Genomic DNA, 14719 nt, shown 5'->3' with positions numbered 1-14719 from the left:
CGCACAGCGCAAGCGCGTCTAAAAAAGCAAGAAGACGCCGAAGTTAGACGGAACCATGGCGACGGGGACGCTAGCAACGGAGCAGGTAAGTGAATAACTTCTGTATGGCTCATATTTAATGCACGATGTATATTACAAAGTGCATTAATATGGCCATACAGAAGTGTATACCCCCACTTGATTTCGCGAGACAACCCCTTTAACTATTAGTAAAGGTTGATCCTGTATTGTGCCCCATATGAGACAGTATCTTCCCTCATGGTTGCTCTCTGAATGGATCTCCTGGAGTGGGAATGAGTTGTGTAATAGTGTCAGGACTCCCCTATGTTTTTTGCCTGCTGTGGATGCGTAACTTCTTGTGTAGTTGCGATTAATGAATCTGGGGGCTGAGCTGTGGGAAAAATGTGTCTCCTGAATGCATATTATGTCTGGCTTATGTTTCGCGTATGCCATAAGGGCTTTTCTCCTTTTGTTCGGCGAGTTAAATCCTCTCACATTATGGGAAATCAGACATACCATTTGATGGCCTGGTCTAGGCTTGCTGTGATATCCTTACCGGGCGACCTATGGTCCCTTTTCTGTTGTCCTCCAGTCTGGCCCCTTTTTTGAGAGACGGCCTGTGATCTCAATATACAAACAATTACAAACAAACTTTCAAACTTAGTCACCTTTCCCCTTTGTGTGTGGGGGTCCGGTGTAACACCTATCAACCTAAACTTATTTAGGGTCCTAAGACCCTTAAGGCCAGAGATTGGATTGACGCCACCTCTCGGTGGCCTATCCATCTCTGATAAACTCAGCAACTTATGTACCATCCTGGGACTAGGCACTTTCTTCACGGATATACGCTTGTGCGATCAAATGTAGCATTTCCTCGGGAGGTCGTCCCCACGGGGTCTCCCCCCGTGGACGTTTCCTCACCCCTCCATTAGTATATTCAGTATAAAATTTCTTACTTATTACTTGTTACTTTATCTTCTCTCCCTTCTCCCCTCCCCCTTCCCCCCCACCTGTCCTCTCCCATTTCTTCCCCCTCCTTCTCGCCTAAGAACATGGGAGAGTGACGAAGAGGTACTACAGTGTCCATTATAGTTCGTTCGTGGCTTCCTTAGGCCCTGTCAGGCCCGTTGTTAGTTGTGCCCTGGTCACGCGGTCCCGGTCTGTTTTGTATCGGGTGTGGAGTAGCCCAGGATCGTCTGGGGCGAGGGCGCATTCTTCTTGCTTCTGATGGTCTTTCTACTTGTATCTGCACTCTCTCCAGAGCCTCATAGGCCTCCTCCATAGTTTTCACTGCGTAGGCTCTGCCTTGATGTTGAAAGAGGAGCGCAAACGGGAATGCCCACTTGTACCTAATAGTAGCCGCTATCAGGGCCTGTGTAATAGGCTTGAATGATCTCCTTTTCGCCAGTGTTGATGGGGCTATATCCGCGTAGAGTTGGACTGCGGGGGACATTCCCGGTAGTGGGGTGAGATTTCTGGCTGCTGCCAGGAGTTGGTCTCTCACTTCGCTGTAATGTAACTTAAGCACCACGTCCCTAGGCATCTCTGGGCTTGGGAGCTTCGCCAGTGCCCTGTGTATTCGATCGATTCTGAGTGATGCCTGGTCGATCTGGGGCAGGAGTGCCGAGAAGAGATTAATTGCTGTTTCTTTCAGGGCTGTGATTGTTTCTGGGATGCCCCGTATTCTAATATTGGACCGTCGTGATCTGTTTTCCAGATCCTCAATTTTGGCTTCCAGCTGACCTACTTTAGCTTCTAGATGTGCCACACAGCCGCGGTCTGTTTCTATTACTTCGATTATATCTTCTGTTTTTCTCTCTAGTTCCTCCGTTCTCTGCCCCAGATCCCGTATCTGTTCAGTGAAGTCCTTCACTGCGGCAGAGAGTGCCGTTTTGAAAACTTTTTCCATTTTTGCTAACAGACTCGCATGATCTGTGGTGTCGCGCCCTGTTTCCATATTTTCTTCTTCAGCATCGACCTCTGATGGGCTTCTGGATGTTGTGGGGGAGTAAGGGTCCGCTTGGGATTGAGCTGCAAACATGTTCGGTAACGTGCCTTTGGAGGGGGTCTTCGTTGTTTTACCTTTGGTTTTTGTCATACTTTTAAATGGCAGCTTGGGGTCACCAAAGGATGCTAATGAGTTTTGATCTGGTTGTCTTACAGCTTAGTGTGAGTGTCCCGATGGAGCAAAAGCTAGGGTCTCATTTCCTGATGTGACTAGCTTTGCTTAAGCGCCGAGTGGGGGTAACTGGTCCGGCGAGAGGTCGGGCCCCGTTTTGTTTCGTATAGAAGGCTGCTAAGGAATGTTAGGGCTAATAGCGCTTCTGTTATGCTTTAGGTGCAGTGCTATTTTCTATTTAGCTTTGTACACTGGTGAGTTAACACCTCAGTTTTGCCCTTTCTCCTTGTGCAAACAGTCCTTGTAAGATGCGTGGTAACGAGGGAGAGCGAGGGTTCTTTCTGCAGCCCTGGTTGCTGTATAGATCCCCGCTTCACTCCTCTAGACCTGTACTGTGTTGTGGCCCAGGGGGACTCCTGGGTTATGTAGTGGGCAGGTCAGCTATGTCTGGGGCCGCTTGTGGCCTCTGTATGCACTGGGCTCCACTGCAGCCGTGTGATGGTGGAAGCGGGGGGAGGGGTGGGGATGCTGGAGATGAAAAGGGGGCCTCCTCTTCTCCACTGCCTCCGCTAGCTCAGTCTCTTCCCCCCCCCCCCACCGCCTGGTCTTTTCCCGCTTGTCGGGTAGTCCCGCTTACCGGCTCTTCCTCTGTGGCAACAGATGGCTCTTTACCCGCTTCCACCGGGCTCCCTCCTTCTTCTCTCCGCTTCTTAAGCGACATCTCCTGTCTCCCCTTTGCGCCCCCTGGCTCCGCCAGGCAGAATCTGTCCAGCAGGGGTGCCTCCCAAGCCCTTCGCCTCACTTCTGATCACGGCGCCTCCCGTACTCGAGCCCGCGGCTTCAGGCCCGCCAGCAAGCCGAAAATTTTGATTTTCTCGGCGAGTGTCGGCTTAAAATGTTCCTCTCGTCCAGGGGAGGCAAACCGCTGGGTTTTCGTAGCTTTTCCTCCGCAGCTGCGCCTTCAATCTGCCTCTTTAGCTTCCGGGTGCGGAGGAGCACCGGCACACGCGTCTGCTCTCCTCTGCCGCCAGGCCACGCCCCCCCAGTAATTTTTTTAAATCATTATCTACCCTTACCTGTTGTTCACCACTGTTTTGTGTGCACTTAAGATTTATTTGTTAATAACCTGCTTTTTTTTTTTTTACATTTTCAGTTCTAGGGCGTCCTGATTGGATGTGACTCATATAGTAACGTAGTTTATAGGGCTGACAAAAATACATACTTCCATCCAGTTTAGCCTATTATCCTACAATGTTGATCCTGACGATCTGTGGACATTCATTAAAACAGTATGAAACTGTATACAAAAAATATCCGGGATAAGTGATTCTCTTTTGATGCTCAAACACCATAACACGGACTTTATCAGAACATGAAGTCAAAACTAAGAGTAGGTCTAAAACATGAAAGACCTAAAACTATTTCTTTTATACTTTGCTCCTTCTCTGTTGCACTTCCAGACCAAAATAAGCAAATGTGAATGAATGAGACCTTACTGTCCAACTAGTCTCTTATTTGGGAGATTTTATTTCTCGCTCATCATGGAGTGCATACACCGCCACTGAGTGAGTAAATCAGCACCAAACCATTACATTTCCACCACTGTAATTTCAAGCTGGAATCAGGTTCTTCTGGTGACACATGAAATACACTACTGGTCAAAGGTTTTAAACACTTCCATTTTTCTAATTTTTATTGATATTTACACAGTTTAATGTCTCAAATATAATTTTGAAATGAAAGCAAAGAGCAAATAAACCAGTTTAGATAAAAATAATGGATTAATTTGTTTCACTAGATTAAAGAGACTGAGGGCAGCACAAGGTAGTGACAGTCACACTGATTACACTAATATGTCTGCTGGGTGTAGTAGTTTGGGAGAAATTTGCCAATTACCAGTAGCACATGCATAGAGGACTACTAAAGTAGTCCTTGATATTCATGAGCTGCAGGCTAGCTACACCCACTCTGCCCTCTAGCCATTTATTGACAGTTGCCTGCCTATTACTGTGCATACAATGCATAGAGATAGGAATGTCAATCATTGGCTGGAGGGTGTGGTGGGTGGGTGTGGCTAGCCTGCATCTCATGAATATGCAGCACTAGTCCATTTTTTTGGCTGCTTTTAATAAAATGCAAGCTTTTCCAAAAACATGGTAACAGATTCCATTTAAATCTCGATTTTTGACTCTTCAGAGTAGCGCCCTCTAGCTGATAGAACAGGCATTCAATCAAGGAATTATTTTAACAAATTAATTCAGATATTGTTTAGAAATTTCTTCCCAACATTGTTGCAGAAGTTCACACAAATGTGCTGCACTTGTAGGCTGCTTTACTTTCACCCTTCTGTCCAGTTCATCCCAAAAAGCTCAATGGGGTTTATGTTTGGAGACATTGCAGGCCAATCCATTCTGTGAAGCCTGCCAGCCTATGGTTGTCTTCTTACAACCTAGAAGTATGTTTTGGATGATTGTCTTGCTGTAATATGAACCCCTGACCAACTAGCGCACACAAGAGGGTATTACATGGCATATCAAAATGCTGTGGTAGCCCTTTTTGTCCAGTGTACCAGTCGCCCTCTGCAAGTTGCCAACTCTAGATCCAGCAAAAAAGCCCTAGACCATCACACTCCCTCCATGTTTGGCATTTTGTTGTCACATACTCAAGAACCATCTTTTCACCTACTCAGCGGTGTACAAAAACCAAAGATGTCAGAGTTATTCTATGATTCTATGAAAGTTTGATTCATCAGTCCATTAGACCTTCTTCCACTCTTCAGTAGTCCACTGGAGGTGCTGCTTTGCCAAGGCAAGTGTTTTTATTTTGCAGTCTTAGCAAGGGCTTTCTTACTGATACTCTACCTCTCGAACCTGTAGATAGAAGTCTTCTCTTCACAGTTGAAATGGAAACTTGATTATTTCGTGCTGCGTTAAGCTGTGCTTGAAGATTTTGTTCTGTGAAGCAACAATCACACAAACTATTGACTCTTAAAAACCTGTTGTCTGATCTTGTATTGACCTTTGGTCTATTAGAGTTTCCTCCAGTTTCCAAGTGCCTTTTAAAAATGTACTCCCTGCCACCTTGGCTTTCTTGACATTTTCTTTGTAGGACGGATCTACACTTCTAGGGCTTGTAATTGTCTGTCTTTATTTCTTATTTGGTTAATTGCCTTTTCTTGCCATTATGCTGTGTTCTGTCCTGAAGAGCAAAACTGTCCAAATCCTGCCGTAGAGGGTGTTGTAATGCAGTCTGTTCTAACACTGTTTATATAGAATTGGGGGAGTTGAAAGTAATGTGCAAAGGTTTGATAGTTCTCAGTAAGAGAAACTAAGTAATCTTGTAGATATGATACCTTTTTAATGGCCAACAAAAACACACAATGTTAATGCGAGCTTTTAGTCCTACGCAGGGTCCTTCATCAAGGCATAATGAAATGGATCTGAAGAGGCATGCATATATATATACACACAGTGTGTCGAAAATGTCATTAGTTGTTATAAATTTCTATTCCCAAAATTCTTTTGTGGCGCTGTGATTTGAAATTGCCTTTCAATATAATAACTCTCCTGACTTCCACGTTGTGTTCGTGACTAGAAAAGTGCTCCACCACAGGGAATTATGTCTTTCTCTTTATAATTGTGTGGCGATGAGACCTCATCCTTGCTTAAAGTTTCTGTTGTGTTTGCCCAAGATATAAAGCCCCAACAGGACATTTACTGCATAGCATCAGGTACACAGCATTGAATGCACAAATTCAGACTATTGTTGCGTTTCAGGTTACACTTTCAAAATATTTTTATATTTTAATTTACTTTTGAACCTTTGTACTATTTCACATTATTTGCTGGACTTGAACTGTGTTCATGTCAAAAATAACTGGAAAAAATTGAGGTGTTCTAAAACTTTTTCACCAGTAGTGAGTCCCCATGAAAATGTTTGACGGCTAGAAGACTTGAGCTATGGGAAATGCCTCCATGTCCATAGAGGCCAACCAGGTACTTGCATCAATGTTAATCTCTAGGTCGCACAAGAGATGCCCATGATCCTTAGTGCAAGAAGAAAGAATCTGTGTCTAAATCAGCCTCGAAAGCATAAGTGCAACATATCATTAAACAGTAAGCCTCCATGAGCTAGCCAAATTGCAAACTTTAATTTTACCACTCGTGTACCACATATGTGAAAGCCAACCAAGCACAGGCACTAAGGTGTTAGTTGAATACAAGTTAATAGCTGACATTGGTGACAAACAAATCTTGGAGTCAAAAGTTACCAGACATAACTATGTCCATTTGCATCCCCTCACACATCCTCCGGTCCCTCTCCCCGGCAGTTATCTACCATCTCACCACTATATTCAACTTCTCTCTGCCTCCTGGCATTTTTCTCTCCTCTTTCAAACATGTCATCATATCCCCACTGCTAAAGAAACCGACTCTGGACTTGAGTGATGCTGCCGACTACTGACCCATCTGCAACATCCCCTTTATCTCCCAACTACTAGAATGCCAGGTTTACTCCCGTGTTAGAAGCTATAAGCTATCAGACAACTCTCTTCTCGACCCCCTATAGTCCGACTTTCGCCCCCAACACTCAACAGAAACCACCCTTACAAAGGTGTCAAACGAGCTCCTGACAGCCAAATCGAGGGGTAACTACTCTCTATTGATCCTCCTTGATCTCTCCGCAGCATTTGACATTGTTGCTTACAAACTCCTCCACAATACGCTTCGCTTCATCGGCCTAAAGGACACTGCTCTCTCCTGGTTCTCCTCCTACCTGACTGTTCATTCAGTGTCCTCTTTGCTGGCTCTGCCTCCCCTCCTCTTCCCCTTGCTGTTGGGGTCCCCCAAGGCTCGGTCCTTGGCCCCCTCCTTTTCTCTATCTACATAGCCCCTATTGGACAAACTATCAGAAGATTTGGCCTCCAATACCACCTCTACGCTGACGACACCCAGTTATACACTTCCTCTCGTGACATCTGTGCACCTTTCCTCCAAAACATCGCCAGTCTGTCCACTGTCTCTAACACTATGTCCTCTCTCTACCTAAAACTAAACCTTTCAAAAACTGATCTTCTGGTGTTCCCACCCTCATCCTGATATCTCCATCTCAGTGTGTGGCACCAACATAACTCCCAGACAGCACGCCCACTGCTTTGGGGTTGTATTCAACTCTGATCTCTCTTTTACCCCCCACATCCAATCTGTGGCCCGATCATGTCAGCTGCACCTCAAGAACATCGCAAGAATCCACCCTTTTCTCTCCGTGGACACACTAAAAATGCTCACTGTTGCCCTCATCCACTCTCGCCTTGATTATTGCAACTCGCTGCTGGTCGGCCTCCCCTGCTCCAGACTACCCCCTCCAATCTATCCTGAATGCAGCAGCGAGGCTCATCTTCCTGTCTAGCTGCTACTTGGACGCCTCTGCCCTTTGCCAGTCACGGTACTGGCTGCCCGTCAAATACAGAATTCAATTTAAACTCCCTACATTCATCCGTAAAGCTCTCCATAGCACTCCGCCATCCTACATCGCCTCGCTCATCTCAATCCACCACCCAGCCCAGGCCCTCCGCTCTGAATGCCACTTTAATTCGATCTTCTCATTCCCATCGCCAAGACTTCTCCAGAGCTGCACCAGTCCTCTGGAATGCGCTACCCAAAACTATCCGCTCAATCCCTAATTCACAAAACTTCAGTGGTGCTCTAAAACACATCTCTTTAGGGAGGCATACCTTATCCCCTAAACCAAACCTCTCTGTACTCCGCCTCATAATATTGATCCCTGACCTAGTGACTGCGATCAGCAGCCATCAACCGCCCCCTACAGTCACACCAATTCAGCCACCACACGGCTTAATGTCTGACCATTGCTTATATGTATAGCATCCCACACTCTCCACCTCACCATGCCTTGCACATCCCCAGCCCCTTTACCTTCTGTATCACCCAGTTATTTGTAGTATGTAAGCTCGTTGGAGGGGACCCTCACCCCTACTGTTTCCATAAATACTATGTAACCGTGGTTTTTGTATTTTTGTACTTTTGTCTTTATGTAGCCCCCTGTTTTTGTAAGCCCTGTGGAATATATTTGGCACTATATAAATAAAGATTATTATTATCTTCCATTACTGTCCAGTTCCACAATAAAACAGCAGCTTTACCAGCATGTGTAGCATCTTCATCGTTCAGGAATATCTTCCATCCCTTCGTATCTTGTGAGCGCATGTCTCTCTGGGGTCCTCATATCCCCTTCTTTCTAACCTGACACTATAGGAGACTCTTTCTGTCTCTCTTTCCAGAATCTGTCACACAGCCAGCATCCAGCTGAACCCAAACATATTACCAAAATGACAAGTTTATAGTAATTATAGGAATTTCTTTGGCAATTTTTACAGGCTTTGATGTGGCATGATAATAAAAATTTCCATCCAGGGGTATACTGTGAACTTTCATTGTTTTGGAGCATGGGCTACATTTCAGTTAATAATGGTGGATATACTGTGTGTTACATATGAAGAGTCCATGGTTGACAAATGTCCTTTCTTTCTCTCCTCTTGGAGCATTCTATAACTTTTCTGGCTCTTTTCCCCTCTTTTCAGTTTGGGGAACTTGGGAAATGTTGACCTAGAACAATAGGGGTGGCCTCACTTCTAAGAGATTTAATTGGATCTCCATTTTCTGGTTCCAAAGTACTAGAGTCTTTATTACCATTTCTTGTAATTCCAGGAATGTTCATTGCAGGCCTGCACATTGTGATGGCATGTAAGTACACTCATTGTCAAAAATCCAAATCATGATATGAAGCATATTCAGGTATATCTGATACCACGGAAATGGCTCTCAGTATGCAGTTGGTCACCATCAAGAATATTTTTCTCAAAAAGTTAAAACCGCCTTCCTAAAAATTTGTGATAAGAAACTTCAATGTACGGAGCATATACACTCACTGTCAAAAATAATAATCAAGCACTAGAAGGAGTTGTGAGAAATCAAATTAAACTTTCTCTGTGTGATTGTAATGTTGATACAAGTGATTACAGTACCAGAGCAAAAGGATCATTTATTGTGGAGAATTGAATCCTTGAAGGGAGGCTCTAGTACCCTGTTGTACCGCCTCTAGCTTGGATACAAGATGTCATACAGATGGGCATGAAGGCTCTAGTACCCTGTTGTACCACCTCTAGCTTGGATACAAGATGTCATACAGATGGGCATGGAGGCTCTAGTACCCTGTTGTACCGCCTCTAGCTTGGATACAAGATGTCATACAGATGGGCATGGAGGCTCTAATACCCTGTTGTACCCCCTTTAGCTTGGATACAAGATGTCATACAGATGGGCATGGAGGCTCTAGTACCCTGTTGTACTGGCTCTAGCTTGGATACAAGATGTCATACAGATGGGCATGGAGGCTCTAGTACCCTGTTGTACCACCTCTAGCTTGGATACAAGATGTCATACAGATGGGCATGGAGGCTCTAGTACCCTGTTGTACCGCCTCTAGCTCGGATACAAGATGCGATACAGGTAGGCATGGATGCATACAGTTTTTGCATTGCATCCTGCGACATATTAGTCCACAGTTGCTGTAACTGAGCCTCTAGATTGTGCAAAGTTGGAGGCTATTGAAGTTGGTGTCCAAGATAGTCCTATACATCAACACATACATAGATAGTCCTATTGGTGATACATCTGGTGACCAGACAGGCTATGGAAGCATGGCAATGTTGTGGAGGCCTTTCCGTTACCCCCTTGCGTGTGCGGCCGAGCATTATCCTGCTGGAAGCCGCCATGAGAGGAACACATGTGGCTGCAGGATGTCTTGAACATATCGCTGAGCTGACGTTGTCCCTTGTACCACTACTAGGAGTGAAAAACTATAGGTTGCGAAGGCCATAACACTAGCGGTGGGGGCAGTTTGCCACTCCACAGCAAAGCCAGGATTGAGGCGCTGAGCCTTAGGTCTAGAGACATGAACATGGCCGTTATCATTGCCCAAACTAAACCTGAATTCTTTGCTGAAGACAACCTGATTACACTCCATAGCAGTCCAGTTTGATCATCCATGATACCACTGCAAGCAGAGGCAATAATGGGTGGGTGGTTGTCAAAGGCAGTATATGGGATAAATGTCCTTAACCCTTTCCAATCCACTGTCTGACGTCTGAAGACATTCTGATTGAAGCCTGTACAGCTCCTATGTCAGAAGACATCCGTTAGGGTATTCTTACTGTATATTACTGGTCGCTCTGTTGTCGGGGGCAACTCAAGCATGTCCGATATTGCAGTACTGGGTCTAGCCAGCAGATGGTGCCATTGTATAATGGCAGAAAGAGAAAGCCCCCTAGGAAACCCTGAATCCAAAATTGGATTGCAAAGGGTTAAACCAAGCGACTGAAAATGGTTCCGGAAAACAGGAGTCTAATGATGGTGCCACCTGTCTCTGGATGCTGGACAATGTGCTTGTTGGATAATCAGATGATCCTCTCTACTGGTGGTCTGTCAAGGACACCCTGAACCTGGTCGCCTTGTGTGCGTGGCCTCACACTACCACCGGTCTCTGTACTGGTAACTTGTACCGGGACGGTGGTGCTACTATTGCCATCATTGTACTGGACTTTTGGGCAACTATGAAACTGGAGTTCAATGCAGTTGAATTGAATGGCGTTCAATGTGCTGGTGGCCTGGATCAGAGAATTTCCGTGTAGAATAAAAGGCACAAAATAAAATAATTGAATAAACGTGTTGGGAAGAGTAAGAGAGCGTCCCTCGCTAGTCATTCCTTAATGTGGAATTCAAGGAAATAGGAGCTCCTATTCCAGGACTGACGTGGCCTTGGCATCAACTCAAGCACCAAACCACTTCAAACAGCAGATTAGTGGGTATCTCGATAGGTGGAACCGCCATTGATTAACCATGGATGACTTAGGCGATCTACACAGCAGAGCGCGATATCAGTCTGTGAAACTTGGCGTGATATCGCGCTCATTCAATGCCTCCCATCATTTCAGTAACATTGAGATCCTCCAGCGTGGCTTTCAGTCGTATCGAAGGATTGGCAAGTGTTTGCCATTGTTTTCAGTGGGAGCCTCGCATCGCACTCACGTGCACTTCGCACGTCGTGTAATGTGTTTTCCTGTCCCATTAAAACAATGGGCAATGTGTTTTGAGAGAACGCCCAAAGATAGGACATGACGTGATTCTCTCCCGCGATGCGGGGGAAAAACATGCTCATATATATGACCCCATTCAAAGGAATGAAGTTCATATTCGTGTGAGATTTATGCACCTCGCAATGCGCAAACTGGCCTTATCCTGACGACGGGTCATCAATATATAAGTCCTAGAAAATTATTTTAAGCAGTAAATGACATGTTGTGTTAAACATTGTAGATTTTATACAAAATATAAACAAAATTGTACTCAAGAGTAGTGTAAGATAATTTAGTTACATAAAAAAAAGACACATGTTGTTTTACGCATACGCCGTGGGCATGAGCCCTTAGACTTAGAAGGTGCGGCACAGCCCGCCTGAGGTAATAGTATGGGGGTCACTAATAGGCAGTAAGCCTGCATGTTGCCCTACATGTAACTGTGTCACCGACACCCTGTAGAGGCCTCATCTATGTACAAGTATAATACTAAGCCGCCTCCTCCTATGGCCGGTCGCTGTGTGAGGGGCCGCTCCTCAGTAAGCCTGCATGGTGCCCTACATATAACTGTGTGACCGACACCCTGTAGAGGCCTCATCTATGTACAAGTATAATACTAAGCCGCCTCCTCCTATGACCGGTCGCTGTGTGAGGGGCCGCTCCTCTGTAAGCCTGCATGGTGCCCTACATGTAACTGTGTGACCGACACCCTGTAGAGGCCTCATCTATGTACAAGTATAATACTAAGCCGCCTCCTCCTATGACCGGTCGCTGTGTGAGGGGCCGCTCCTCTGTAAGCCTGCATGGTGCCCTACATGTAACTGTGTGACCGACACCCTGTAGAGGCCTCATCTATGTACAAGTATAATACTAAGCCGCCTCCTTCTATGACCGGTCGCTGTGTGAGGGGCCGCTCCTCTGTAAGCCTGCATGGTGCCCTACATGTAACTGTGTGACCGACACCCTGCAGAGGCCTCATCTATGTACAAGTATAATACTAAGCCGCCTCCTCCTATGACCGGTCGCTGTGTGAGGGGCCGCTCCTCTGTAAGCCTCTCCGCCATATAACATCCTGCCTCTTCTGTACATTGCTGGGAATTGGTGTCTCTGTCCGTCCTTCACCCTCCTCACAGATCACAGGAGCTCCGTCCCTCCCGTCACATCACCGGCATCACAGAGCCTTCATCTGCCACTTCTTACTGCTGAGCTCCGCCCCCTTATATACTGATCACATGATGATGACATCATCACAGGTCCTTCAGTTATTGCAGTGTAGCAGGTCCTAGTTCCTTCTGTTGTCTCTGTTATCAGCCAGAGGATATATATACACATATACAACACACTGACGGTTGCTGCATTATTTTATTGAAATTTAAAACAAATAAGGTGAAAAAAAAGTATATAATCTCCCTAAGACGCTGGAGGATTCGGGTAAGTTTATGTTAAACTGTTTTTGTGCGGTTTTGTTGGGTATTTTGGTGCAGTTTCTGTAATTGCAGTAAGCAGTGAGGAGAAGGGCTTGTGGTGCACAGACCCCTTTCTGCAGGTATAATAAGGGCTTGTGGTGCAAAGACCCCTTCCGGCAGGTATAATAAGGGCTTGTGGTGCGCAGACCTCTTCCTGCAGGTATAATAAGGGCTTGTGGTGTGCGCAGACACCTTCCTGCAGGTATAATAAGGGCTTGTGGTGCGCAGACCCCTTCCTGCAGGTATAATGAGGGCTTGTGGTGTGCGCAGACACCTTCCTGCAGGTATAATAAGGGCTTGTGGCATGCAGACACCTTCCTGCAGGTATAATAAGGGCTTGTAGTGCGCAGACAGCTTCCTGCAGGTATAATAAGGGCTTGTAGTGCGCAGACAGCTTCCTGCAGGTATAATAAGGGCTTGTAGTGCGCAGACCCCTTCCTGCAGGTATAATGAGGGCTTGTGGTGTGCGCAGACACCTTCCTGCAGGTATAATAAGGGCTTGTGGCATGCAGACACCTTCCTGCAGGTATAATAAGGGCTTGTAGTGCGCAGACAGCTTCCTGCAGGTATAATAAGGGCTTGTAGTGCGCAGACAGCTTCCTGCAGGTATAATAAGGGCTTGTAGTGCGCAGACAGCTTCCTGCAGATATAATAAGGGCTTGTGGTGCGCAGACCCCTTCCTGCTGGTATAATGAGGGCTTGTGGTGTGCGCAGACACCTTCCTGCAGGTATAATAAGGGCTTGTGGCATGCAGACACCTTCCTGCAGGTATAATAAGGGCTTGTAGTGCGCAGACAGCTTCCTGCAGGTATAATAAGGGCTTGTAGTGCGCAGACAGCTTCCTGCAGGTATAATAAGGGCTTGTGGTGCGCAGACAGCTTCCTGCAGGTATAATAAGGGCTTGTGGTGCGCAGACAGCTTCCTGCAGGTATAATAAGGGCTTGTGGTGCGCAGACAGCTTCCTGCAGGTATAATAAGGGCTTGTTGTGCGCAGACAGCTTCCTGCAGGTATAATAAGGGCTTGTGGTGCGCAGACACCTTCCTGCAGGTATAATAAGGGCTTGTGGTGCGCAGACACCTTCCTGCAGGTATAATAAGGGCTTGTAGTGCGCAGACACCTTCCTGCAGGTATAATAAGGGCTTGTGGTGCGCAGACAGCTTCCTGCAGGCATAATAAGGGCTTGTGGTGCGCAGACAGCTTCCTGCAGGTATAATAAGGGCTTGTGGTGCGCAGACAGCTTCCTGCAGGTATAATAAGGGCTTGTGGTGCGCAGACAGCTTCCTGCAGGTATAATAAGGGCTTGTGGTGCGCAGAAACCTTCCTGCAGGTATAATAAGGGCTTGTGGTGCGCAGACAGCTTCCTGCAGGTATAATAAGGGCTTGTGGTTCGCAGACACCTTCCTGCAGGTATAATAAGGGCTTGTGGTGCGCAGACAGCTTCCTGCAGGTATAATAAGGGCTTGTGGTTCGCAGACACCTTCCTGCAGGTATAATAAGGGCTTGTGGTGTGCGCAGACAGCTTCCTGCAGGTATAATAAGGGTTTGTGGTGTGCGCAGACACCTTCCTGCAGGTATAATAAGGGCTTGTGGTGTGCGCAGACACCTTCCTGCAGGTATAATAAGGGCTTGTGGTGTGCGCAGACACCTTCCTGCAGGTATAATAAGGGCTTGTAGTGCGCAGACAGCTTCCTGCAGGTATAATAAGGGCTTGTGGTGCGCAGACAGCTTCCTGCAGGTATAATAAGGGCTTGTGGTGCGCAGACAGCTTCCTGCAGGTATAATTAGGGCTTGTGGTGCGCAGACACCTTCCTGCAGGTATAATAAGGGCTTGTAGTGTGCAGACACCTTCCTGCAGGTATAATAAGGGCTTGTAGTGCACAGACAGCTTCCTGCAGATATAATAAGGGCTTGTGGTGCGCAGACCCCTTCCTGCAGGTATAATGAGGGCTTGTGGTGTGCGCAGACACCTTCCTGCAGGT

The 14719-nt window shown here is 46.4% G+C and overlaps 1 protein-coding gene across 1 annotated transcript in view; it reads left to right on the top strand.

The window, feature by feature from the left end:
• Positions 1-14719, top strand: part of LOC136608658 (oocyte zinc finger protein XlCOF29-like) — a 354481-nt gene that overhangs the window by 257308 nt on the left and 82454 nt on the right. The window lies entirely within an intron of this gene.

Source organism: Eleutherodactylus coqui, chromosome 1 (assembly GCF_035609145.1).
Source record: "Eleutherodactylus coqui strain aEleCoq1 chromosome 1, aEleCoq1.hap1, whole genome shotgun sequence".
Lineage (NCBI taxonomy): Eukaryota > Metazoa > Chordata > Amphibia > Anura > Eleutherodactylidae > Eleutherodactylus > Eleutherodactylus coqui.
Note: the sequence above shows the minus strand (reverse complement) of the source record. Positions and strands in the feature narration are given on the sequence as shown.